Consider the following 25644-nt stretch of genomic DNA (forward strand, 5'->3'; position numbering starts at 1 on the left):
ATGAACTCAAGCCATGAGGCCAGCAATGGCAAGCAAGGCCAAAGCCCGTAGCCTCCACAGAGATGGCGGCGGAGACAGGCGTCGGTGGGGGAGCGTTGCCTGCACTTGGGCCGCTGGCCGGGCCAGGCGACAAAGAGGAGGAGCTTGGCATGGCATCGATCTTGACCTTCATGCCACCCGCACAATGGCCAGGAAAGCCGCATATGAAGTAGCGGGTGCCGGTGACGTTAAGGGCGATGACATCATTCCCGAAGTTGAGGGTGGCAATGGGGGTCGCAGTGCTGCATGAGTCGTAGTCGGCCTTGCTGACCTCGACACTGGTAGAAAAAGGGCCTGTTGTCCCGGTTCGTAAGGGCCTTTTGTCCCGGTTCCTGAACCGGGACTAAAGGGTCGGTACTAATGCCCTGTCCCTTTAGTCCCGGTTCAATCCAGAACCGGGACAGACGGGCCTCCACGTGGCCTGTGCGCGGAGCCCAGGCAGGAGACCCTTTGGTCCCGGTTGGTGGCACCAACCGGGACCAATAGGCATCCACGCGTCAGCATTACTGTGGCTGGGGTTTTTTTTTGAAGGGGGGGGGGGTTGGGGGTTTTGGGGGGTTAATTTAGGTGTTTCATATATTGTGTTAGCTAGCTATAATTAATAGAGAGAAGTGTCCTCTCTTATGTCCGTGCTTGGTCGACGCTACGTACTATACATACGTATAGAGAGGACTAGACACGCTAGCTAGCTAGTAAGCAAACGAAGGAAATAGAAGATCGTCATGAACATATATGCATACAGAGAGAAGTGATATCGACCACCTCTCCTTCTCCGAGAGATTGGTCGAACAACAAGTTCTCGTATATCTATCCGACACTACCGGCTACATATATACAATAATTATCTCTTACAAATATAATCATACGGACTCATGGTCCAGATAGTATTCTCCGTCTTCAGCGATCACGTGGTCAAGAAAGAATGCTGCCAATTCCTCTTGAATTGCTCACATGTGAGCTGGTGCTAGGAGTTCATCCCGCTTCCGAAACATCTAATTTGAAGAAGGGGGTCAATACATATATATATATATATATATATATATATATATATATATATATATATATATGAATGAATGAAACTCAACACAAATGATGGTAATAAAATAAAATTGTGAATGTTGTTATTTACGTACTTCATATTGTTCGTCAGTGTAGCCCCGCTCACAGGTCGTGTGGCGGATGGACTCGCAAACATAGTATTCACAGAAATCATTCCCTTATTCCTGCCACAACCACTTTACAAGAAATAGAGGTCAATCAAACTGATAAGCAAGAATGCCAAATGGTATTGATGAAACTAGCGCTTGAATCAATAGGAGATGCGCGGAACATGCTACTATAGTACTTACTTTCGGGTGTCTAAATTGCAGCTTCTTCGGGAGTCCTGGAGTTTTTTTGGAGATTTTTTTCCAAACCTTGCCAGATAAAGAAAACAATTACTTGATATATCAGGAAATGAACAAAGTTGCTGATATGGTGGATAATGATCGATTTAACTTACTTCTCGAGCATTTGAGTCATGTCCGCATAGTCCTGGGGATCTTTTCGTCTTGAGTCTAAGACGGTTACTAGTCCCTGCTCAAGCTTAATCTCTAGGAGAATATAGTGGTAACTGCACACGCATGCATAACTCATCAATTACATTACTATAACCTTGACTAATATATAAGGGAAACCGAATACGCACAAGACAGTAACACTCACTTAAAGTTGTAAGGAAAGAGTATTATATCTTTGTTTTCATTTATTACCAACGATCGTAGCAAGTTGGCCTCGGTATCTGCGGCATGAAATTTAATCTGAGTTGCATCTATGAGATATGTGTTAATGAACCCAATATCACCGACTTGTCTTTTCTTCAATTCGGCGATCTTCAATCTGCATAATATAGTGAGGATGATTATAAATACATGCAATGAAAGAGCTGAGCTATATAGAGAGACTTAATGACAGAAGTAGTACTACTTACAGACAGTAGCAGGTGACCGTTGTTTTATCGAGGGGCAATTGATTGAAAAACTGAAAGAACTCCTCAAATGGAACAGGCAACAGTTCAATTCCAATGAGGTCATGCTCCTTTTTAACTTTCACATACAAAGTACTTCTCCCCCCAGAGTCTCTGCAGATTTTCAAGTACCAATCATGCAATCTTCGCATCATCGTTGATAGAGATCTTTCATCTTTGACAAGAGGCTTCCCGTACTCGTATCTTTGTATCTGCACCTCCATGAAATCATAATGTACATCGTCGGGCAGGTAATCGCCAAGATTGCTATAACCGGGCACCATCCTCGGATCATTAGCGACGTTGTCGCTAGGCACCTTGAGCGGGGGGCACGATTGCTTCGCTTGTTCGCCGAGCTAGGAAACTTGTTTCCCAGCTCGTCGTTCTTTCAGCCTTTGATCACTGACAGTACTTCCCGACCGCTCCGCTTCGGCAAATTCCTTTCCAATAAAGCGCTCATAGTTTCCTTTCGGCGGAGACTTGGGTGGTTTTGTCAGGGCAACCAGAGTGCGCTTCACATTCACCAGATCTACCTTCTCCTCCGGAGGTGGATGTTTCTTTGCTTTCACCCCTTCAAAGTAGTTCCTCACTTCTTCTCGTGCGATCTCGGCGTTCTTCCCCGGGGTCCTCTCATATGGTAACTTCTCTGGAGTCTTCAGAGAAGGACCGAATCTGTATTTCCTCCTGCCTCTGGCTATACTGCTAGACGCCGGTAGATCAGACGGAGCGGTTGTCTTCTTTACTTGCTTACGAGGCGGAGGAGAAGGACTACGACGCGCCGGAGCAGCCGGAGTGGCGGCAGGTCTCTTCAGCCCTTGCTGACGAGGCGGAAAAGGAGGAGGCTGGCTGCTCGGGCGTGTCGGCGCAGGCGGAGAAGGAGGCGGAGTGCCGCCACGCGCCGGAGAAGGAGCCTGTCGAGTGCCCTGATCGTCACTCGCCGGAGGAGGAGGCGGTGGAGGAGGCGGCGTGCCCTGGCTTGCCGGAGGAGGAGGCGGTGGAGGAGGCGGAGTGTCCTGACTTGCTGGAGGAGGAGGAGGAGGCGGAGGCGTCTGGTTCGAAAGGTTGATGAGCTCCTTCCGCCATAGGCATGGAGTCTTCAGAGCAGACCCCAGCCTAGTCTCCCCTTCACCGGTAGGGTGGTCAACCTGGAGGTCCTCAAATCCCTCCGTTATTTCATCCACCATCACCCTAGCATATCCTTCTGGAATCGGCCGACAGTGAAAAGTTGCGCCGGGTTCAGTAGGATAAACAGAGCCAACAGCCGCCTTGACCTTCAAATTCATCCGTTGCGTCATAAGGCGGTAATTTTGAGACTCCGTGATAGCATCCACGGGATAGTTGGTAGGGGCCGTCAAGGCATGCTCCGGCTGAAGCAGCTCGGTGGAAGCCACGCTGCTTCTCCGCTGAGATGGCGGGGTAGCTTCGGGGGAAGCTTCGGCAGTACGTTTGCTGCGATTTGCTTCTCGTTCCTCTATTGCTTGTACCCCTGCTTGCAGCGCCTGCATTTGGGTCTGCTGCAATTTTTTCCTCCTCTCCTGGGATTTGTAACCGCCTGCGTCCGGAAACCCAACCTTCCACGGAATGGAGCCTGGCGTGCCTCGTGTCCGTCCAGGGTGCTCAGGATTCCCGAGGGCCATTGTGAGCTCGTCGTTCTCTCTGTCTGGAAAGAACGTCCCTTGCTGTGCTGCTTCGATATACTGCTAAAGCTTCCTGACTGGTATGTCCATTTGATCGTTTGTCCAAATGCACTTCCCTGTTACAGGGTCCAAGGTTCCACCAGCCCCGAAGAACCAAGTCCGGCAACGGTCTTGCCAGTTAATTGTCTCTGGTTCGATCCCTTTATCAACCAGATCATTCTCAGTCTTGGCCCACTTAGGCCGTGCTACGAGGTAGCCACCTGACCCCGTGCGATGGTGATGCTTATTCTTCGCAGCATTTTGCTTGTTTGTCGCCGACATCTTCTTACTCTTTTCCGATGTCTTATGGGCCACAAATGCAGGCCAGTGATCTCTGATCTTCTCATATCTGCCCTTGAATTCTGGTGTCTCTTTATTTTCGACAAACTTATTCAGTTCTTTCTTCCACCTCCTGAATAGTTCTGCCATCCTCTTAAGAGCAAGAGACTTGATTAATTGCTCTTTAACTGGCTTCTCTGGATCATCCTCTGGCAGTAGGGTGAAATTTGACTTCAGCTCAGTCCAAAGATCATTTTTCTGCATATCATTGACATAAGACACCTTAGGGTCTTCTGTAGCCGGCTTTAACCATTGCTGGATGCTGATCGAGATCTTGTCCCTAACCAAAACCCCGCACTGAGCAACAAATGCACTCTTTGTCCGGAGAGGTTCAATCGTTTGGCCGTCGGGCGCGATTGCTATGATCTCAAACTTTTCATCCGAGCTCAACTTTTTCTTCGGGCCTCGTCTCTTTACCGAAGTTGTGCTCGATTCGGAGGGCTAGAAAAAAGAACAAAGACTTAATTAATATGTGTACATACCAAAACAATGAATGCATCAATTTGCTAGTCAGCAGAAGCTTAACTAATATATATACCTGGCCGGACTCGGTTCGGTCATCGGAGGCGTCATCACGGTCTCCTTCTTGCATCGGCATTGGGTCACCGGAGCCGTCCTCACGGTCTCCTTCTTGCACCGGCATTAGGTCACCCGAGCCATCATAATCATAGCCAGCTGCTTCCAGACCATCGGTGTCGTTGAGAAACAACGAGCAGACGGCATCACTTCCTCGTGCGATTATGTCCCCCAACAACTCTTCTTGTACTTCGTCTCGGGCGGTGTCCATAGTTTCTACAAATATTGACAACATGGCAATTATTATTCAAACATGACAGATGGATATATTAGTGGCAAACGTAGAACTAATATTAATTAGTGGCCTCAACGCTGCTTCTCTAGGGTTTGGGGTGGCCTCGACGCTGCTTCTCTAGGGTTTGGGGTGGCCTCGACAATGCTTCAAGGATAAAAAAATAAAAGGAAGAAAAAAAAAGAGGATAAGAAAGAATAGATACTCCTCTATTCTTTCTTCTCCTCTTTTTTTCTTCTTCTTCCTCTTTTTTTTATCGGGAACGAGGGTCGTCGAGGGTCGCCGAGCGGTAGAGGAAACCCTAAATAGCAAGTATCGTCGGTGTGAGATACATGTGGCCGTCGGTGTCGGACAGTACATCCACGTCCCACAAGTGACCTTAGTGTCATCACTTTTAGAAAAAATTATAAACTTTCTGTTAGTGCCATTAGTTTTCAAATTTGAATAGTTAAAATTTGAATAATGGTATTATGAGGGCCGAACCATAAGGCATTAAAGCATTTCAAATGAACTCTGAAAAAGTTGAAAGTTGGCATGGTATCATAATTTCACCCACATAGCATGTGCATGTACAAAACGGACAATGGTAGCATGTTCGTGTGTTACAAAGTTGGCATGGTATCATCATAACAGTTGCGGGAGAAAGTCTTCACTTTTTCTTCGCTTGTGTCATTTGCTTATTGCGCCGTAACCATGGATGATCTTCGTTGTTTATCAGGATGCTTGGGTCAGCCTTGACATTGAAGGGAGGAATTTCATGAAACTTTTCATAATCTTCAGACATGTCTGTCTTGCCGTCCACTCCCAGGATGTCCCTTTTTCCTGAAAGAACTATGTGGCGCTTTGGCTCATCGTATGATGTATTCGCTTCCTTATCTTTTCTTTTTCTCGGTTTGGAAGACATGTCCTTCACATAGATAACCTGTGCCACATCATTGACTAGGACGAACGGTTCGTTAGTGTACCCAAGATTTTTCAGATCCACTGTTGTCATTCCGTATTGTGGGTCTACCTGTACCCCGCCGCCTGACAGATTGACCCATTTGCACTTAAACAAAGGGACCTTAAAATCAGGTCCGTAGTCAAGTTCCCGTATATCCACTATGTAACCATAATATGTGTCCTTTCCGCTCTCGGTTGCTGCATCAAAGCGGACACCGCTGTTTTGGTTGGTGCTCTTTTGATCTTGGGCGATCGTGTAAAATGTATTCCCATTTATCTCGTATCCTTTGTAAGTCAATACAGTCAAAGATGGTCCCCTGGACAACAAGTACAACTCATCACAAACAGTGTTGTCACCTCTGAGACGTGTTTCCAACCAACTGCTGAAAGTCCTGATGTGTTCACATGTAATCCAGTCGTCGCACTGCTCCGGGTGTTTGGAGCGCAGACTATTCTTGTGTTCATCGACATACGGGGTCACCAAGGTAGAGTTCTGTAGAACTGTGTAGTGTGTTTGAGACCAAGAATATCCGTCCCTGCATATTATTGAGTCTCTTCTAAGAGTGCCTTTTCCAGTCAGTCTCCCCTCATACCGCCATTTAGGGAGACCTATCTTCTTAAGGCCAGGAATGAAGTCAACACAAAACCCGATAACATCCTCTGTTTGATTGCCCATGGAGATGCTTCCTTCTAGCCTAGCGCGGTTACGGACATATTTCTTTAGGACTCCCATGAACCTCTCAAAGGGGAACATATTGTGTAGAAATACGGGCCCCAGGATGACAATCTCGTCGACTAGATGAACTAGGACGTGGGTCATGATATTGAAGAAGGATGGTGGAAACACCAGCTCGAAACTGACAAGACAATGCGCCACATCACTCCTTAGCCTTGGTACAATTTCTGGATCGATCACCTTCTGAGAGATTGCATTGAGGAATGCACATAGCTTCACAATGGCTAATCGGACGTTTTCCGGTAGAAGCCCCCTCAATGCAACCGGAAGCAGTTGCATCATAATCACGTGGCAGTCATGAGACTTCAGGTTCTGAAACTTTTTCTCTGGTATATTTATTATTCCCTTTATATTCGACGAGAAGCCAGTCGTGACCTTCATACTGAGCAGGCATTCAAAGAAGATTTCTGTCTCTTCTTTCGTAAGAGCGTAGCTGGCAGGACCTTTATACTGCTTCGGAGGCATGCCGTCTTTTTCGTGCAAACGTTGCAGGTCCTCCCGTGCCTCAGGTGTATATTTTTTCTTCCCATACACGCCCAAGAAGCCTAGCAGGTTCACGCAAAGGTTCTTCGTCACGTGCATCACGTCGATTGAAGAGCGGACCTCTAGGTCTTTCCAGTAGGGTAGGTCCCAAAATATAGACTTCTTCTTCCACATGGGTGCGTGTCCCTCAGCGTCATTCGGAACAGCTAGTCCACCGGGACCCTTTCCAAAGATTACGTGTAAATCATTGACCAGAGCAAGTACGTGATCACCGGTACGCATGGCGGGCTTCTTCCGGTGATCTGCCTCGCCTTTGAAATGCTTGCCTTTTTTCGACATTGATGGTTGGTCGGAAGAAATCGACGATGGCCTAGGTACACATTCTTCCTGCATTTGTCCAGGTATATACTTTCAGTGTCATCTAAACAGTGCGTGCATGCGTGGTATCCTTTGTTTGTCTGTCCTGAAAGGTTACCGAGAGCGGGCCAATCGTTGATGGTCACGAACAGCAACGCCTTAAGGTTAAATTCCTCCTGTCTGTGCTCATCCCACGTACGTACATCGTTTCCATTCCACAGCTGTAAAAGTTCTTCAACTAATGGCCTTAGGTACACATCAATGTCGTTGCCGGGTTGCTTAGGGCCTTGGATGAGAACTGGCATCATAATGAACTTCCGCTTCATGCACATCCAAGGAGGAAGGTTATACATACATAGAGTCACGGGCCAGGTGCTGTGATTGCTGCTCTACTCCCCGAAAGGATTAATGCCATCCGCGCTTAAAGCAAACCATACATTCCTTGGGTCCTTTGCAAACTCATCCCAGTACTTTCTCTCGATTTTTCTCCACTGCGACCCGTCAGCGGGTGCTCTCAACTTCCCATCTTTCTTTCGGTTCTCACTGTGCCATCGCATCAACTTGGCATGCTCTTCATTTCTGAACAGATGTTTCAACCGTGGTATTATAGGAGCATACCACATCACCTTCGCAGGAACCCTCTTCCTGGGGGGCTCGCTGTCAACATCACCAGGGTCATCTCGTCTGATCTTATACCGCAATGCACCGCATACCGGGCATGCGTTCAGATCCTTGTATGCACCGCGGTAGAGGATGCAGTCATTAGGGCATGCATGTATCTTCTCCACCTCCAATCCTAGAGGGCATACAACCTTCTTTGCTGCGTATGTACTGTCGGCAATTCGTTATCCTTTGGAAGCTTCTTCTTCAATATTTTCAGTAGCTTCTCAAATCCTTTGTCAGCCACAGCATTCTCTGCCTTCCACTGCAGCAATTCCAGTACGGTACCGAGCTTTGTGTTGCCATCTTCGCAATTGGGGTACAACCCTTTTTTGTGATCCTCTAACATGCGATCGAACTTCAGCTTCTCCTTTTGACTTTCACATTGCGTCCTTGCATCACTACTAGGGAAAAGCCTAGCAGCAGCGCGGGTTTTCGGCCTTTTAGTAGCGCGGGGGCCGGCGCTACAGCTAACGTATAGCAGTAGCGCTGGTCCACCCGCACTACTACTACACAAGTGTTGCAGCAGCGCGCTTAAAGGAACCTCGCTGCTGCTAATAGCTATAGCGCGCTTCCCCTGTGCGCGCTACTGCTACAACCGCGCTGCTGCTAACTTTTCTCCACTCGCTACTGCTAATTTTAGTTGTTTTTTTGTTTTTTTTCGGCATATTTGTTTTGTATTTGAACAGGCTTTATAGAAGAATCTTTAGCACATACAAATGTCATCATGATACACATACAAATGCCTGCGAGACCACAAATGTAATCATAGCATATACATACAAATAGTCTCGTCATAATGATCATCCAACACAAAGTGGTATCTTGTCATCATCTCGAAAATAGCGATACATGCAAGTCTCGAATACTTGCAACTACAACGTCAACCATCTAAACAAAGGTATACGCGAGAAGAGCTATCACTATGAGTGAGAGTGGAACTATGCAGTACATGAGATGGTGGTTACGAGTCCTCTCTCGCGCTATAGTGAACCTCAAGTAACTAGCTTCTCCTTGTTGTCTGCTTTTGAAGCCTTTATGGCTGGCGTCCGAGAACCCATTCACTTGCGCCTGACACTCATGCCACTCGTTGTACACCCCCGGAACCTTCCCTTTGTACACAACATAGCAGTTCCATCTCGCCATCAAGAAACTAGGTACCTGTTAGAGATGCATGTTCATGAAGAGGATGTACAATCATATATATGCAACAAAACATACTAGAGAACACCGAAAAAGAAAGGGTTAGCAACTAGATGCAACATACAGTACGCAAATTAATTAACTAGAGGTACGCATGTCATCGTACGCAAACTAACAAAGTAGCGTTACGCAAGTTCGGCAGGGATCGTGGACATCACAAAGTTGCATCACTACAAATAGTATACAAGTTCAACCGACACATATCATCATCATCGGCATCATAAATCACTAGAAGTTCCATCCTTCCATATCATGGAGGATGGACCCTAGCTTCTTGAACGACGTGAGGTCTAGACGTTGCATGCCTATGCGAGTTCGGATGTTAGCTCGCGATATAGGGCCATGGTGGAACATCCCCTTCTCATCGACGACTTCTTTCATGATGATCATCGCAATGTCGCTTTGGATGCGAAAGAAGTCATCTCTAAGTTTATAATCCGCTTCTCCATGAGATTCTAGCCACTTGTGGATATGATCATCATTTTCTGCTTCTCATGCGAAGCTTTTGGTGATCCGTGTTGAACTGAATCATGAGATGGAGGATGTACAATCCATCCTTCTTGCTTGGTTTTGGGACTTGGATGCAGGAGAAGTTAGTTTTATGCGTGAAACCCATCTTCTTGTTCCTTTGTTTCCTGATCTGCATGTGGCCACCTCTAAAGCTGAAGCCTTGGAGAGCATCATCTAGAATATTCATTATGTGGGTGTAGTCTTTTTTCTCGTAGTCTATGGAAGGGTCAAAATACACGGCGTGGGAGACTTGCGGATAAAGAACGATAAGGACGGCGCGCCCGTTGCTGCAGGGAAAAGACACCTCAAATTATTCCCCATAGAGAGAGAAGGAATGATTGAAATGTATGAAAGGGTTGTTCGAAACTGACTTACTTTGGATGATAAGGCACGAGGACAATTTCCCGGTCCTTATTCTGTACCATGAAGTTTTGGAGGTAGTCCCTAGCAGTTTCACGCTCAAAGTCGCCGAGACTCAAGAAAGACTCGTGCATGTAGTACGGATCCGCCACACAGATTTGCGAGATTTCTTCACTGTTCATGACAGAGCTCATATGTAGCGCAAAAAGGCGGACGATTGTAAAATCGAGCCGCCTTGTCAGAAACATCTCAAAGATATGGTCAAACCGCAGGAAGAACACCTCCGCGGGCCGTGTCTCGACGTAGCACTTCCCCTTAGGCACACGAGCCGCGTATGTCGGATATCCTGGATCCTTTGAGGCTAGTAGGCTTTTCTCAGTCGACAGCACATGGCTGTGCAGTCTCCTGAGATCCCCTGATAGTGCCTCTAGCGGTTTCGTCGGTAGCATCGGCTCGCCCGTGAGATGGAACATGGCCGCACCTTTCACGGGTACACGCTCTTCAGAATGCATCGTTTGGCTGCTATGTGCTCTGGCTTGTTAGGAGGCAGCTATCTTCCCCGATCTCTTTCTCTCCTTTTTCTTGGGCACACCTTCTAGACCCTTCCTTAACCCCTGCCCCAGTGTTCCCGGGCTAAGTACTGTACGACCCTCGCGCTGGGATAGTTGAGCCTGTGTTGATGCGGCATCTTCAGGCGTGTCCTGTGAGGATTTCATGAAGAGAGACTTTTTGCAATCCCTGCTACGACCTTCCTGCCCGGGCATATCATCCATATCCTCATTAGCAAGCTGATAGCCTGATTCGTCATATGGTTGACTCATCAATTCTATGTCACAGTCATACGCGTTTGTATTGAGGAAATCCATAGGGTCGACCTCTGTCTCATCATCCATTCTCTGTTCTACAGGACAAATTGCATTAGCCAGCACTATTGCACCCCCTTCATCATGTCGTCCGCCGCTCTCACCCGGCACTACATGAGCTGGTAATTGCGTAGGTGGGGTGGTGGTCTCCGCACATGCTTGTTGATGTGTGGTTATTGGTGTGCTCTCGGCCGGCTCCAGACGAATAAGATTCTTCGGCCATAGCAGCACCCAACCCTTGCAGCTTCCAATCCGCGGCGGGGTCTCATCGTCCGCTCCCACATGCTGTACTGGAGGAGGCAAATCCTCGTGCCCCGATTTCACACTGGACAAGCTAACCCTGAAGTGCCCAGCAGGGATTGGCTGGTTGTGGAACGTGGGTTGCAAGGGGTCCATTATCATCCCCTTTCCCACGTCCACCTTCTGGCCTTTGATCAAGTAGAGTATGGTGCACGGGGTTTCTTTTGCCTGCAAACACATATGTCTGTGGCGTAAAACATCCGAAAGGCAACAAAAATGGAATATTATATATATATGGTGGTGCGACATGTAATTACCGTGATGGCGTCGAGCTCAGCCAAAGATGAAGGCCCACCGAGCGCGCCAGAGACTGAGGACGGGCTGCTATGAGCGGGAGCGGCTGCGAGAGGAGGCCCGGTTGCCTGGGCAAGTGATGGTGCGATGATGTTGTTGTTCATGGAGTTGCTCCCGTTGAAACTGGGCAACGGGAAATCATGTACCGTCTTGTCTGGATTTTCCTTCGTCCAGTTGATGATAACTCGAACCAAGTTAGTAGCGAAATCATTTCTGCAGGCAGTTACAACTGCATTGACTGCCTGCTGTAACAACTCATATTTGTCCTCGGCTGCTTTTTTCGCGTCCTCAGCTGCTTTTTTCTCGACCGCAAGCTTCACCTTCGCGTCGATGTCCGCCTGACTAAACTTCTTTTTTGCTTCTTGGCCTCCGGGCCCTCGTTGTAAAACACCTTCCACGTGGCTCCATCTCCAGCGCCGTGTACACGACCATATTGCGGCCACTGGCCCAAAGGGAGTCCCTTAAGTTCGTTCAAGGCCCGGTTGAGAGGGGTGTCCCACTTGGGCCTCATCGGAGAAGTAGGGTTTTCGGCTGCAAGCTGGTGTTGCTTCTCCAGTAGTCTAATCAATTTCCTCGTGATCTTGTCCATGTAAAAAACCTTTTTCTCCTTGTCCCACTTGTAGCGGGCCCTGATGAAGTCATGCTCCAAGGGGTTGGTGAACTTCGCGAAGGGGTCTGGGAGACCCGCGGCTTCACGTTCCGCGTCCTCCTTATCCCATCTGGGCCGTTTACCGAGGTAGCCACGGCTTCCGAGGCGATGCTTCCCCGTGTTCCTTTGCTGAAGGCTCTTGAATTTCGCAGCCTTAGCCTTGGCGTCCTCGGTAGCGCAAGTGTCCTTGAACTCTTCGAACTCCTCTTCCGTAAGTGTCGGATTTTCCTCCAGAATCTTGGACAGGGGTTCCTCAGCCTCAATAGCTCGTTTCACCCTCGATTTCCAGGAGGCCAAATCATTGCTGAACATGCCCATGGCGTGATTGTTAATCTTTTTCATCTTCGGATCATCCCACGGTTGTTCTATGTTATCATCCCAATCGGGGAACTTGACTCTCTTGTGCAACTTCGTTAGGAGCAACTGCGTCAAATGTTCTTTACTCCTTAAGTCATCGTCATTGATGCTCGCGCATTCCCGTAGGATGCATCCTACTTGGTTCCCATAGCACTTGCGAGGTTCTTCCGGCTCTAACGGCTCAAACTTGCCAGGTGCCATCTTTGTGATCACAAGTCGTCCAATCCCTAGTTTGTTAGGTTTTCGTATCCTCTACTTCTTATGCCTCTTTTCGGTACCGGCATCGGCGCCGGTATCTTCCCCGGCAGTACCTTCCCCACCGGTCTCGGCGCCGCCATCGGTGCCGGCGCCGTTGGTGTCGGTGTCGGCGTCAGTACCATCATCGAGGCGGACCTGCAAACCTTGCTTAGCAGTCAAAAAGTTGAGGTAGTCTTGTTCACCCTCATAATCCATCTCGTCTGCATCTTGGTCAGAAGGCCCAGTTTCTTCGTTGTTCGACATGTTTCCTATGATTAAGTGTCCTCATTTATTTCTAAAAGTATGAATAAATGAGAAATGAGATAAAAAAGAAATCTATGTGCCAGCACTCAATATGCCAACTATGTAGCACAAATCATGCCTTTATTCACGGGAAATTTCGGCATGACCTTTGCTAAAAAATGGACACATCGAGCGCCTGAAATTCACCGGAACGGAAATGAATCAACATTCCGGCGTAACATAGGCAACTCGGATCATTTACCAAAACATGACATGTCCAAAACATGACATATCCACATATCACATGTCCAATTCAAATTTGCATATAAATTCAGCAAATTTTGAAACCTATCTAAATTCATAACTAAATAGATAACCTAATTAACATAACTAAAACCTAAGTAAATTAACCCTAGCTAGCAGAGAGAGAGAGGGGGGGGGTGGTTTCCAGAGGGTGCAGGGCGAGGAGGCAGGCCCGACGACGACCGAGGTTGGGAGGGGAGGAAGCAGAGGAGCGAGGCGAGGGCTGACGGGTCGGGGGCGAGCACGCCTAGGTCAGGGGCGGCGGGGTCGGGGGCAAGCACGCCGGGGTCGGGCGCGGCGGGGTCGAGGGCGAGCGCGCCGAGGTCGGGGGCGGGCGCGGCGGTGCGACGGGGCCGGGGAAGAGAGAGTGGGGATTTGGGGGAAAAGAGACGGGATGAAGCAGGGAGAGTGAGAATTTTGGGTTAAGTGGACGTAGCGGTAGCGCGTTTACACGAAACGCGCTACTACTATTATGAGCAGCTATAGCGATTTTCTGCAGAAACCGCTACTGCTACCTAGACTAGCTATAGCTCTTTTTCACTAAAGCGCTACTGCTATAATCAGTTTCCCTTTTTTCTTTTCCTCAGCATAATAGGAACATATATATTACATCATTGGACCCTTGCATAATAATGGCTAAGTGTGTATACAAAATAGGAACATATATATATTACATCATTGGACCCATGCATAATAATGGCTAATTAATGTCGGAAATATGCCCTAGAGGCAATAATAAAAGCATTATTATTATATTTCCTTGTTCATGATAATTGTCTTTTATTCATGCTATAATTGTGTTATCCGGAAATCGTAGTACATGTGTGAATAAATAGACACCAACATGTTCCTAGTAAGCCTCTAGTTGACTAGCTCGTTGATCAACAGATAGTCATGGTTTCCTGACTATGGACATTGGATGTCGTTGATAACGAGATCACATCATTAGGAGCATAATGTGATGGACAAGACCCAATCCTAAACATAGCACAAGATCGTATAGTTCATTTGCTAGAGTTTTCCAATGTCAAGTATCTTTTCCTTAGACCATGAGATCGTGTAACTCCCGAATACCGTAGGAGTGCTTTGGGTATACCAAACGTCACAACGTAACTGGGTGACTATAAAGGTATACTACGGGTATCTCCAAAAGTGTCTGTTGGGTTAACACGGATCAAGACTGGGATTTGTCACTCCGTATGATGGAGAGGTATCACTGGGCCCACTCGGTAATGCATCATCATTATGAGCTCAAAGTGACCAAGTGTCTGGTCACGGGATCATGCATTACGGTACGAGTAAAGTGACTTGCCGGTAATGAGATTGAACGAGTTATTGGGATACCGACGATCGAATCTCGGGCAAGTAACATACCGATTGACGAAGGGAATTGTATACGGGGTTGCTTGAATCCTCGACATCGTGGTTCATTCGATGAGATCATCGAGGAGCATGTGGGAGCCAATATGGGTATCCAGATCCCGCTGTTGGTTATTGACCGGAGAGCGATCTCGGTCATGTCTATATGTCTCCCGAACCCGTAGGGTCTACACACTTAAGGTTCGGTGACGCTAGGGTTGTAGGGATGTGTATATGCAGTAACCCGAATATTGTTCGGAGTCCCGGATGAGATCCTGGACGTCACGGGGAGTTCCGGAATGGTCCGGAGATAAAGAATTATATATGGGAAGTGCTATTTCGGCCATCGGGACAAGTTTCGGTGTCACCGTTATTGTACCGGGACCACCGGAAGGGTCCCGGGGGTCCACCGGGTGGGGCCACCTATCCCGGAGGGCCCCATGGGCTGAAGTGGGAAGGGATCCAGCCCAAAGTGGGCTGGGGCGCCACTTCCCCTAGGGCCCATGCGCCTAGGGTGGGAAACCCTAAAGGGGGGGGGGCGCCCCCTTGCTTGGGGGGCAAGCCCCCCACCCCTTGGCCGCCGCCCCCTAGGAGATTGCATCTCCTAGGGCCGGCGCCCCTAGGCTCCCTATATATAGTGGGGGGGGGGGAGGGAGGGCCTCTCACCTACGCCATTGGTGCCTCCCTCTCCCTCTCCAACACCTCCTCCTTCTCCATAGAGCTTGGCAAAGCCCTGCCGGAGTACTGCAGCTCCATCACCACCACGCCGTCGTGCTGCTGCTGGAGCCATCTTCCTCAACCTCTCCTTCCCCCTTGCTGGATCAAGAAGGAGGAGACGTTATGCTGACCGTACGTGTGTTGAACACGTAGGTGCCGTCCGTTCGGCGCTAGGATCTCCGGTGATTTGGATCACGTCGAGTACGACTCCCTCATCCCCGTTCTTTGAACGCTTCCGCTCGCGATCTACAAGGTACGTAGATGCATCCAACCACTCGTTGCTATATGAACTCATAGATGGATCTTGGTGAAACCGTAGGAAATTTTTTTGTTTTCTGCAACGTTCCCCAACAGTGGCATCATGAGCTAGGTCTATGCGTAGTTCTCTATGCACGAGTAGAACACAATTTGTTGTGGGCGTTGATGTTGTCAACTTTCTTGCCGCTACTAGTCTTATCCTGCTTCAACGGTATTGTGGGATGAAGCGGCCCGGACCAACCTTACACGTACGCTTACGTGAGACCGGTTCCACTGACTAACATGCACTAGTTGCATAAGGTGGCTGGCGGGTGTCTGTCTCTCCCACTTTAGTTGGAGCGGATTCGATGAAAAGGGTCCTTATGAAGGGTAAATAGAAGTTGACAAATCATGTTGTGGCTTTCACGTAGGTAAGAAAACGTTCTTGCTAGAACCCTATTGCAGCCACGTAAAACTTGCAACAACAATTAGAGGACGTCTAACTTGTTTTTGCAGCAAGTGTTTTGTGATGTGATTTGGCCAAAGTTGTGATGAATGATGAATGATATATATGTGATGTATGAGATGTTCATGCTATTGTAATAGGAATCACGACCTGCATGTCGATGAGTATGACAACCGGCAGGAGCCATAGGAGTTGTCTTTATTTTTTGTATGACCTGCGTGTCATTGAGAAACGCCATGTAAATTACTTTACTTTATTGCTAAACGCGTTAGCCATAGTAGTAGAAGTAATAGTTGGCGAGCAACTTCATGGAGACACGATGATGGAGATCATGGTGTCATGCCGGTGACAAGATGATCATGGAGCCCCAAGATGGAGATCAAAGGAGCTATGTGATATTGGCCATATCATGTCACTTTTATTATTTGATTGCATGTGATGTTTATCATGTTTTTCCATCTTGTTTACTTAGAACGACGGTAGTAAATAAGATGATCCCTCATAATAATTTTAAGAAAGTGTTCCCCCTAACTGTGCACCGTTGCGACAGTTTGTTGTTTCGAAGCACCACGTGATGATCGGGTGTGATAGATTCTAACGTTCACATACAACGGGTGTAAGACAGATTTACACATGCAAACACTTAGGTTGACTTGACGAGCCTAGCATGTACAGACATGGCCTCGGAACATAGAAGACCGAAAGGTCGAGCATGAGTCGTATAGAAGATACGATCAACATGAAGATGTTCACCGATGTTGACTAGTCCGTCTCACGTGATGATCGGACACGGCCTAGTTAACTCGGATCATGTTATACGTAGATGACTGGAGGGATGTCTATCTAAGTGGGAGTTCATTAAATAATTTGATTAGATGAACTTAATTATCATGAACTTAGTCCAAAATATTTACAATATGTCTTGTAGATCAAATGGCCAACGTAGTCCTCAACTTCAACGCGTTCCTAGAGAAAACCAAGCTGAAAGACGATGGCAGCAACTACACGGACTGGGTCCGGAACCTGAGGATCATCCTCATAGCTACCAAGAAAGATTATGTCCTACAAGCACTGCTAGGTGACGCACCTGTTCTCCCTGCAGAACAAGACGTTATGAACGCTTGGCAGGCACGTACCGATGACTACTCCCTCGTTCAGTGCGGCATGCTTTACAGCTTAGAGCCGGGGCTCCAAAAACGTTTTGAGAGACACGGAGCATATGAGATGTTCGAAGAGCTGAAAATGGTTTTCCAAGCTCATGCCCAGGTCGAGAGATATCAAGTCTCTGACAAGTTCTTCAGCTGTAAGATGGAGGAAAATAGTTCTGTCAGTGAGCACATACTCACTATGTCTGGGTAGCATAACCGCTTGACTCAGCTGGGAGTTAATCTCTCGGATGACACGGTCATTGACAGAATCCTTCAGTCGCTTCCACCGAGCTACAAGAGCTTTGTGATGAACTTCAATATGCAGGGGATGGAAAAGACCATTCCTGAAGTATTTGCAATGCTGAAATCAGCAGAGGTAGAAGTCAAAAAGGAACATCAAGTGTTGATTGTGAATAAAACCACTATATTCAAGAAAGGCAAGGGTAACAAAACCTTCAAGAAGGACGGCAAGGGAGTTGCCGCGCCCGGCAAGCAAGCTGCCGGTAAGAAGCCAAAGAATGGACCCAAGCCCGAGACTGAGTGCTTTTATTGCAAGGAAAGTGGTCACTGGAAGCGGAACTGCCCCAAATACTTAGCGGACAAGAAGGCCGGCAAAATGAAAGGTATATGTGATATACATGTAATTGATGTGTACCTTACCAGTACTCGTAGTAGCTCCTGGGTATTTGATACCGGTGCAGTTGCTCACATTTGTAACTCAAAGCAGGAGCTGCGGAATAAGCGGAGACTGGCGAAGGACGAGGTGACGATGCGCGTCGGGAATGGTTCCAAGGTCGATGTGATCGCCGTCGGCACGCTACCTCTACATTTACCTGCGGGATTAGTTTTGAACCTCAATAATTTTTATTTAGTGCCAAGTTTGAGCATGAACATTGTATTAGGATCTCATTTAATACGAGATGGCTACTCATTTAAATCCGAGAATAATGGTTGTTCTATTTATATGAGAGATATGTTTTATGGTCATGCTTCGATGGTGAATGGTTTATTCTTAATGAATCTCGAGCGTAATGCTACACATATTCATAGTGTGAATACCAAAAGATGTAAGATTGATAATGATAGTCCCACATACTTGTGCCACTGCCGCCTTGGTCACATAGGTGTCAAACGCATGAAGAAGCTCCATGCAGATAGACTTTTAGAGTCTCTTGATTACGAATCATTTGACACGTGCGAACCATGCCTCATGGGTAAAATGACCAAGACTCCGTTCTCAGGAACAATGGAGCGAGCAACCAACTTATTGGAAATCATACATACTGATGTGTGCGGTCCAATGAGTGTTGAGGCTCGCGGTGGGTATCGTTATGTTCTCACCCTCACTGATGACTTGAGTAGATATGGGTATATCTATTTGATGAAACACAAGTCTGAGACCTTTGAAAAGTTCAAGGAATTTCAGAGTGAGGTTGAAAATCAACGTGACAGGAAAATCAAGTTCCTACGATCAGATCGTGGAGGAGAATACTTGAGTCACGAATTTGGCACACACTTAAGAAAATGTGGAATAGTTTCACAACTCACGCCGCCTGGAACACCTCAGCGTAATGGTGTGTCCGAACATCGTAATCGCATTCTATTAGATATGGTGCGATCTATGATGTCTCTTACCGATTTACCGCTATCTTTTTCGGGCTATACTTTAGAGACTGCCGCATTCACTTTAAATAGGGCTCCGTCGAAATCCGTTGAGACGACACCGTATGAATTATGGTTTGGGAAGAAACCTAAGCTGTCGTTTCTAAAAGTTTGGGGATGCGATGCTTATGTCAAGAAACTTCAACCTGAAAATCTCGAACCCAAGTCGGAAAAATGCGTCTTCATAGGATACCCTAAAGAAACTATTGGGTATACCTTCTACCTCAGATCCGAAGGCAAGATCTTTGTTGCCAAGAATGGATCCTTTCTAGAGAAGGAGTTTCTCTCGAAAGAAGTAAGTGGGAGGAAAGTAGAACTTGATGAAGTATTACCTCTTGAACCGGAAAATGGCGCAACTCAAGCAAATGTTCCTGAGGTGCCTGCACCGACTAGAGAGGAAATTAATGATGATGATCATGAAACTTCAGATCGAGTTGCTACTGAACTTCGTAGGTCCACAAGGACACGTTCCGCACCAGGGTGGTACGGCAACCCTGTCTTGGGAATCATGTTGTTAGACAACGGTGAACCTTCGAACTATGAAGAAGCGATGGCGGGCCCGGATTCCGACAAATGGCTAGAAGCCATGAAATCCGAGATAGGATCCATGTATGAAAACGAAGTATGGACTTTGACTGACTTGCCCGTTGAGCGGCGAGCCATAGAAAATAAATGGATCTTTAAGAAGAAGACAGACGCGGATGGTAATGTGACCATCTATAAAGCTCGGCTTGTCGCTAAGGGTTATCGACAAGTTCAAGGGGTTGACTACGATGAGACTTTCTCACCGGTAGCAAAGCTAAAGTCCGTCCGAATCATGTTAGCAATTGCCGCATTCTATGATTATGAGATATGGCAAATGGACGTCAAAACGGCATTCCTTAATGGTTTCCTTAAGGAAGAATTGTATATGATGCAGCCGGAAGGTTTTGTCGATCCTAAGAATGCTGACAAGGTGTGCAAGCTCCAACGCTCGATTTATGGGCTGGTGCAAGCATCTCGGAGTTGGAACATTCGCTTTGATGAGATGATCAAAGCGTTTGGGTTTACACAGACTTATGGAGAAGCCTACGTTTACAAGAAAGTGAGTGGGAGCTCTGTAGCATTTCTCATATTATATATAGATGACATACTTTTGATGGGAAATGATATAGAACTCTTGGACAGCATTAAGGCCTACTTGAATAAGAGTTTTTCAATGAAGGACCTTGGAGAAGCTGCATATATATTAGGCATCAAGATCTATAGAGATAGATCAAGACGCCTCATAGGTCTTTCACAAAGCACATACCTTGATAAGATATTGAAGAAGTTCAATATGGATCAGTCTAAGAAGGGGTTCTTGCCTGTGATGCAAGGTGTGAAATTGAGCTCAGCTCAATGTCCGACCACGACAGAAGATATAGAAGAGATGAGTGTCATCCCCTATGCCTCAGCCATAGGTTCTATTATGTATGCCATGCTGTGTACCAGACCTGATGTAAACCTTGCCGTAAGTTTGGTAGGAAGGTACCAAAGTAATCCCGGCAAGGAACACTGGACAACGGTCAAGAATATCCTGAAGTACCTGAAAAGGACTAAGGAAATGTTTCTCGTTTATGGAGGTGACGAAGAGCTCGTCATAAAGGGTTACGTCGACACTAGCTTCGACATAGATCTGGATGACTCTAAGTCACAAACCGGATACGTGTATATTTTGAATGGTGGGGCAGTAAGCTGTTGCAGTTGCAAGCAGAGCGTCGTGGCGGGATCTACATGTGAAGCAGAGTACATGGCAGCCTCGGAGGCAGCGCATGAAGCAATTTGGGTGAAGGAGTTCATCACCGACCTAGGAGTCATACCCAATGCGTCGGGGCCAATCAAGCTCTTCTGTGACAACACTGGAGCTATTGCACTTGCCAAGGAGCCCAGGTTCCACAAGAAGACAAGGAACATCAAGCGTCGCTTCAACTCCATTCGTGAAAATGTTCAAGATGGAGACATAGATATTTGTAAAGTACATACGGACCTGAATGTAGCAGATCCGTTGACTAAACCTCTCCCTAGAGCAAAACATGATCAACACCAGAATTCCATGGGTGTTTGATTCATCACAATGTAACTAGATTATTGACTCTAGTGCAAGTGGGAGACTGTTGGAAATATTCCCTAGAGGCAATAATAAAAGCATTATTATTATATTTCCTTGTTCATGATAATTGTCTTTTATTCATGCTATAATTGTGTTATCCGGAAATCGTAATACATGTGTGAATAAATAGACACCAACATGTCCCTAGTAAGCCTCTAGTTGACTAGCTCGTTGATCAACAGATAGTCATGGTTTCCTGACTATGGACATTGGATGTCATTGATAACGAGATCACATCATTAGGAGAATGATGTGATGGACAAGACCCAATCCTAAACATAGCACAAGATCGTATAGTTCGTTTGCTAGAGTTTTCCAATGTCAAGTATCTTTTCCTTAGACCATGAGATCGTGTAACTCCCGGATACCGTAGGAGTGCTTTGGGTATACCAAACGTCACAACGTAACTGGGTGACTATAAAGGTATACTACGGGTATCTCCGAAAGTGTCTGTTGGGTTAACACGGATCAAGACTGGGATTTGTCACTCCGTATGACGGAGAGGTATCACTGGGCCCACTCGGTAATGCATCATCATTATGAGCTCAAAGTGACCAAGTGTCTGGTCACGGGATCATGCATTACGGTACGAGTAAAGTGACTTGCCGGTAACGAGATTGAACGAGGTATTGGGATACCGATGATCGAATCTCAGGCAAGTAACATACTGATTGACGAAGGGAATTGTATACGGGGTTGCTTGAATCCTCGACATCGTGGTTCATCCGATGAGATCATCGAGGAGCATGTGGGAGCCAATATGGGTATCCAGATCCCGTTGTTGGTTATTGACCGGAGAGCGATCTCGGTCATGTCTACATGTCTCCCGAACCCGTAGGGTCTACACACTTAAGGTTCGGTGACGCTAGGGTTGTAGGGATATGTATATGCAGTAACCCGAATATTGTTCGGAGTCCCGGATGAGATCCTGGACGTCACGAGGAGTTCCGGAATGGTCCGGAGGTAAAGAATTATATATGGGAAGTGCTATTTCGGCCATCGGGACAAGTTTCGGTGTCACCGTTATTGTACCGGGGCCACCGGAAGGGTCCCGGGGGTCCACATGGGTGGGGCCACCTATCCCGGAGGGCCCCATGGGCTGAAGTGGGAAGGGATCCAGCCCAAAGTGGGCTGGGGTGCCACTTCCCCTAGGGCCCATGCGCCTAGGGTGGGGAAACCCTAAAGGAGGGGCGCCCCCTTGCTTGGGGGGCAAGCCCCCCACCCCTTGGCCGCCGCCCCCCTAGGAGATTGCATCTCCTAGGGCCGGCGCCCCCCCTAGGCTCCCTATATATAGTGGGAGGGAGGGAGGGCCTCTCACCTACGCCATTGGTGCCTCCCTCTCCCTCTCCAACACCTCCTCCTTCTCCATAGAGCTTGGCGAAGCCCTGCCGGAGTACTGCAGCTCCATCACCACCACGCCGTCGTGCTGCGGCTGGAGCCATCTTCCTCAACCTCTCCTTCCCCCTTGCTGGATCAAGAAGGAGGAGACGTTACGCTGACCGTACGTGTGTTGAACACGGAGGTGCCGTCCGTTCGGCGCTAGGATCTCCAGTGATTTGGATCACGTCGAGTATGACTCCCTCATCCCCGTTCTTTGAACGCTTCCTCTTGCGATCTACAAGGTACGTAGATGCACCCAACCACTCGTTGCTAGATGAACTCATAGATGGATCTTGGTGAAACCGTAGGAATTTTTTTTGTTTTCTGCAACGTTCCCCAACAATTAAGTGTGTATACAAAATAGGAACATTGCAAAAGCATGAAATATTAATCACACCTCTATCTCGAGATCGAGCACACGGTGGAGATGATGATGTAGGGAGGTCAAAAGTGCACAAAGCTCTTCTTGACAAAGAAAGATCTAGTTAGGGGGCAAATAGGTCACTTAACTAAATTCTACATCTACCTAGCTAGCTAATTTGGGAGGAGACAACTTCAACTAGTGGAGGGGGGAGGAAAAAGAGAAAGGAGATGAATTAATGGAGGTGGTGTAGTTATAGCTAGGAGTAATGAAGAGAGAGAAAGGTAGGTAGAAGAGGGAGAGTACTGGGGGGAGAAGTATTGAGGAAGAAGAAGAGTGAGAGAGGGAGGATGTGGGAGGTAGGGGAAAGGGAGGAGAGGAGATGGGGAGGGGAGGTGGAAAAGGTGGTGGGTGCTGCGTCTTAGCAGTAGCGTGGGAGAGAAAGCGCGCTGCTGCTAAGAGCGTAGCAACAGCGCGCTTTCCTGTCACGCGCTACTGCTAAACGGGCCAACCCTGTGCACAATTTCAAAATTAGCAGCAGCGAGGTGACAAAAAAGCGCGCTGCTACTATGGCATTAGTAGCAGCGCGCTCCCTGGCGCCGCGCTACTGGTAAACTTATGTCGTTGTGTACTGTCGGTGGATTTTTGTAGCGGCGCGGTTTAAGCGTCACGCACTACTGCTAAGTTTGCACCAGTAGCGAGCTTTCCGTAGCCGCGCTGCTACTACTTAGCAGCAGCGCCTGTTTTTATGCCGCACTGCTGCTAAGATTCTGTGTATAAGGTTTTCCTTAGTAGTGCATCGACAATGACCCGGCGGAGATCATCATCATCGGGCACATCGTCTGGTTCCTCTTGATCTTCAGCAGCTTCACCCGTTGCAGCATCATTGGGCACATCGTCTGGTTCCTCTTGATCTTCACCAGCTCCCCCCGTTGCAGCATCACCGTATTCAGGGGGCACATAGTTGTCATCGTACTCTTCTCCTTCGCCGTCTTCCATCATAACCCCTATTTCTCCATGTCTCGTCCAAACATTATAGTGTGGCATGAAACCCTTGTAAAGCAGGTGGGAGTGAAGGATTTTCCGGTTAAAGTAAGACCTCGTATTCCCACATTCAGTGCATGAACAACACATAAAACCATTTTGCTTGTTTGCCTCAGCCGCATCGAGAAACTCATGCACGCCCATAATGTACTCGCAGGTGTGTCTGTCACCGTACATCCATTGCCGGTTCATCTGCGTACATTATATATAATTAAGTGTCCAAATTAATAGAAGTTCATCATCACATTAAAACCAAAGTGTATACATAGTTCTCATCTAACAACATATAGCTCTCCAGAGCATCTAATTAATTAAACCATACATTGAAACTATGTAAAACATTTCAATGCGAAAACAAATGCGATCATAATCGCAACCAAGGTAACAATTGATCCAACGGCATAATGATACCAAGCCTCGGTATGAATGGCATATTTTCTAATCTTTCTAATCTTCAAGCGCATTGCATCCATCTTGATCTTGTGATTATCGACGACATCCGCAACATGTAACTCCAATATCATCTTCTCCTCCTCAATTTTTTTATTTTTTCCTTCAACAAATTGTTTTCTTCTTCAACTAAATTTAACCTCTTGACAATAGGGTCGGTTGGCATTTCTGATTCACATACATCCTACATAAATAAAATCTATGTCACGTTGGTCGGCATAATTTTCACAAACAATAAATGAACCAATAGTTATAAAGATAATATATATACGACATCCGAATCATAGACAGGACGAGGGCCGATGGGGGCGGATACCAAAACCATCGCACTATATAAGATGCAATAATAAAAGTAAGAAAATAATACAAGTATCTATGTAAACATACAAGTAAGAATATTTTTCCTTGCAGAAAGAAGATAAGAACAAGAGGCTCACCATGGTGGTGCCGGCGATGAGCTCGGCGCGGGTGATCGACGGCGGTGAAGACGGGGACGCGGCGTGACGGACCGCTAAACCTAGACAAATATTGTGGAAAATGAAGCCTGGAGGTCAAGCTTGGAGAGGAGAAAGCTTAAGTAGTGTGGCTCGGGCATTCCATCGAACACCTTGTGTGCATAGGAGGTGAGCTAGAGCACCACCAAGCCCTCTCCCCCTCGGCCAGAAAAAAACAGAGCAGTGTGCTCTGCTCTTACGCGAGGGGGTATATATAGGCACTTCATTGGTCTCGGTTGGTGGCATGAACCGGGACTAAAGGGGAGCCTTTGGTCCCGGTTCAAGCCACCAACCGGGACCAATGGTGGTGGGCCAGGAGCGAGGCCCACTGGTCCCGGTTCATCCCACCAACCGGGACCAAAAGGTCCAAATGAACCGGGACCAATGGTCCACGTGGCCCGGCCAGCCCCCTGAGCTCACGAACCGGGACCAATGCCCCCATTGGTCCCGGTTCTGGACTGAACTAGGACTAATGGGCTGACCTGGCCTGGACCAAAGCCCTGTTTTCTACTAGTGCGAGGACATCGTGCGCCTGAGGGGAGTACTTGAAGACGATCTGGTCCTCGGGTTGGAAGTTCCTGGAGGACGCCCATATGCTGTAGTTGGTGCCAAGGTCCCACGCTCCGCCGGGCTCGCCGACATTGTAGATTGCAGCCGAGGCGGTGCTCAGGATGGCCATGGCGGCCACAGAGAGGAGAATGTTTCTGGTGACGGCCATGGCAGTAGGACCTGCTGGAAGCAAGGCAGTGAGAGCTAGTAGAGGAGATACTAGTCGGATTGCTACTATACTGAACCTTGAGGTGAGATTATGTTGCTTCTTTAGGTGTCTGT

The 25644-nt window shown here is 47.5% G+C and overlaps 1 pseudogene; it reads right to left on the reverse strand.

The window, feature by feature from the left end:
- Positions 1-6: 6 nt before the first annotated feature.
- LOC147987444 (mavicyanin-like) lies at positions 7-25531 on the reverse strand (annotated as a pseudogene).
- Positions 25532-25644: the final 113 nt, after the last annotated feature.

This window comes from Triticum urartu, chromosome 2A (genome assembly GCF_056163025.1).
Source record: "Triticum urartu cultivar PI428250 chromosome 2A, HENAU_Tu73, whole genome shotgun sequence".
Taxonomy (NCBI): domain Eukaryota; kingdom Viridiplantae; phylum Streptophyta; class Magnoliopsida; order Poales; family Poaceae; genus Triticum; species Triticum urartu.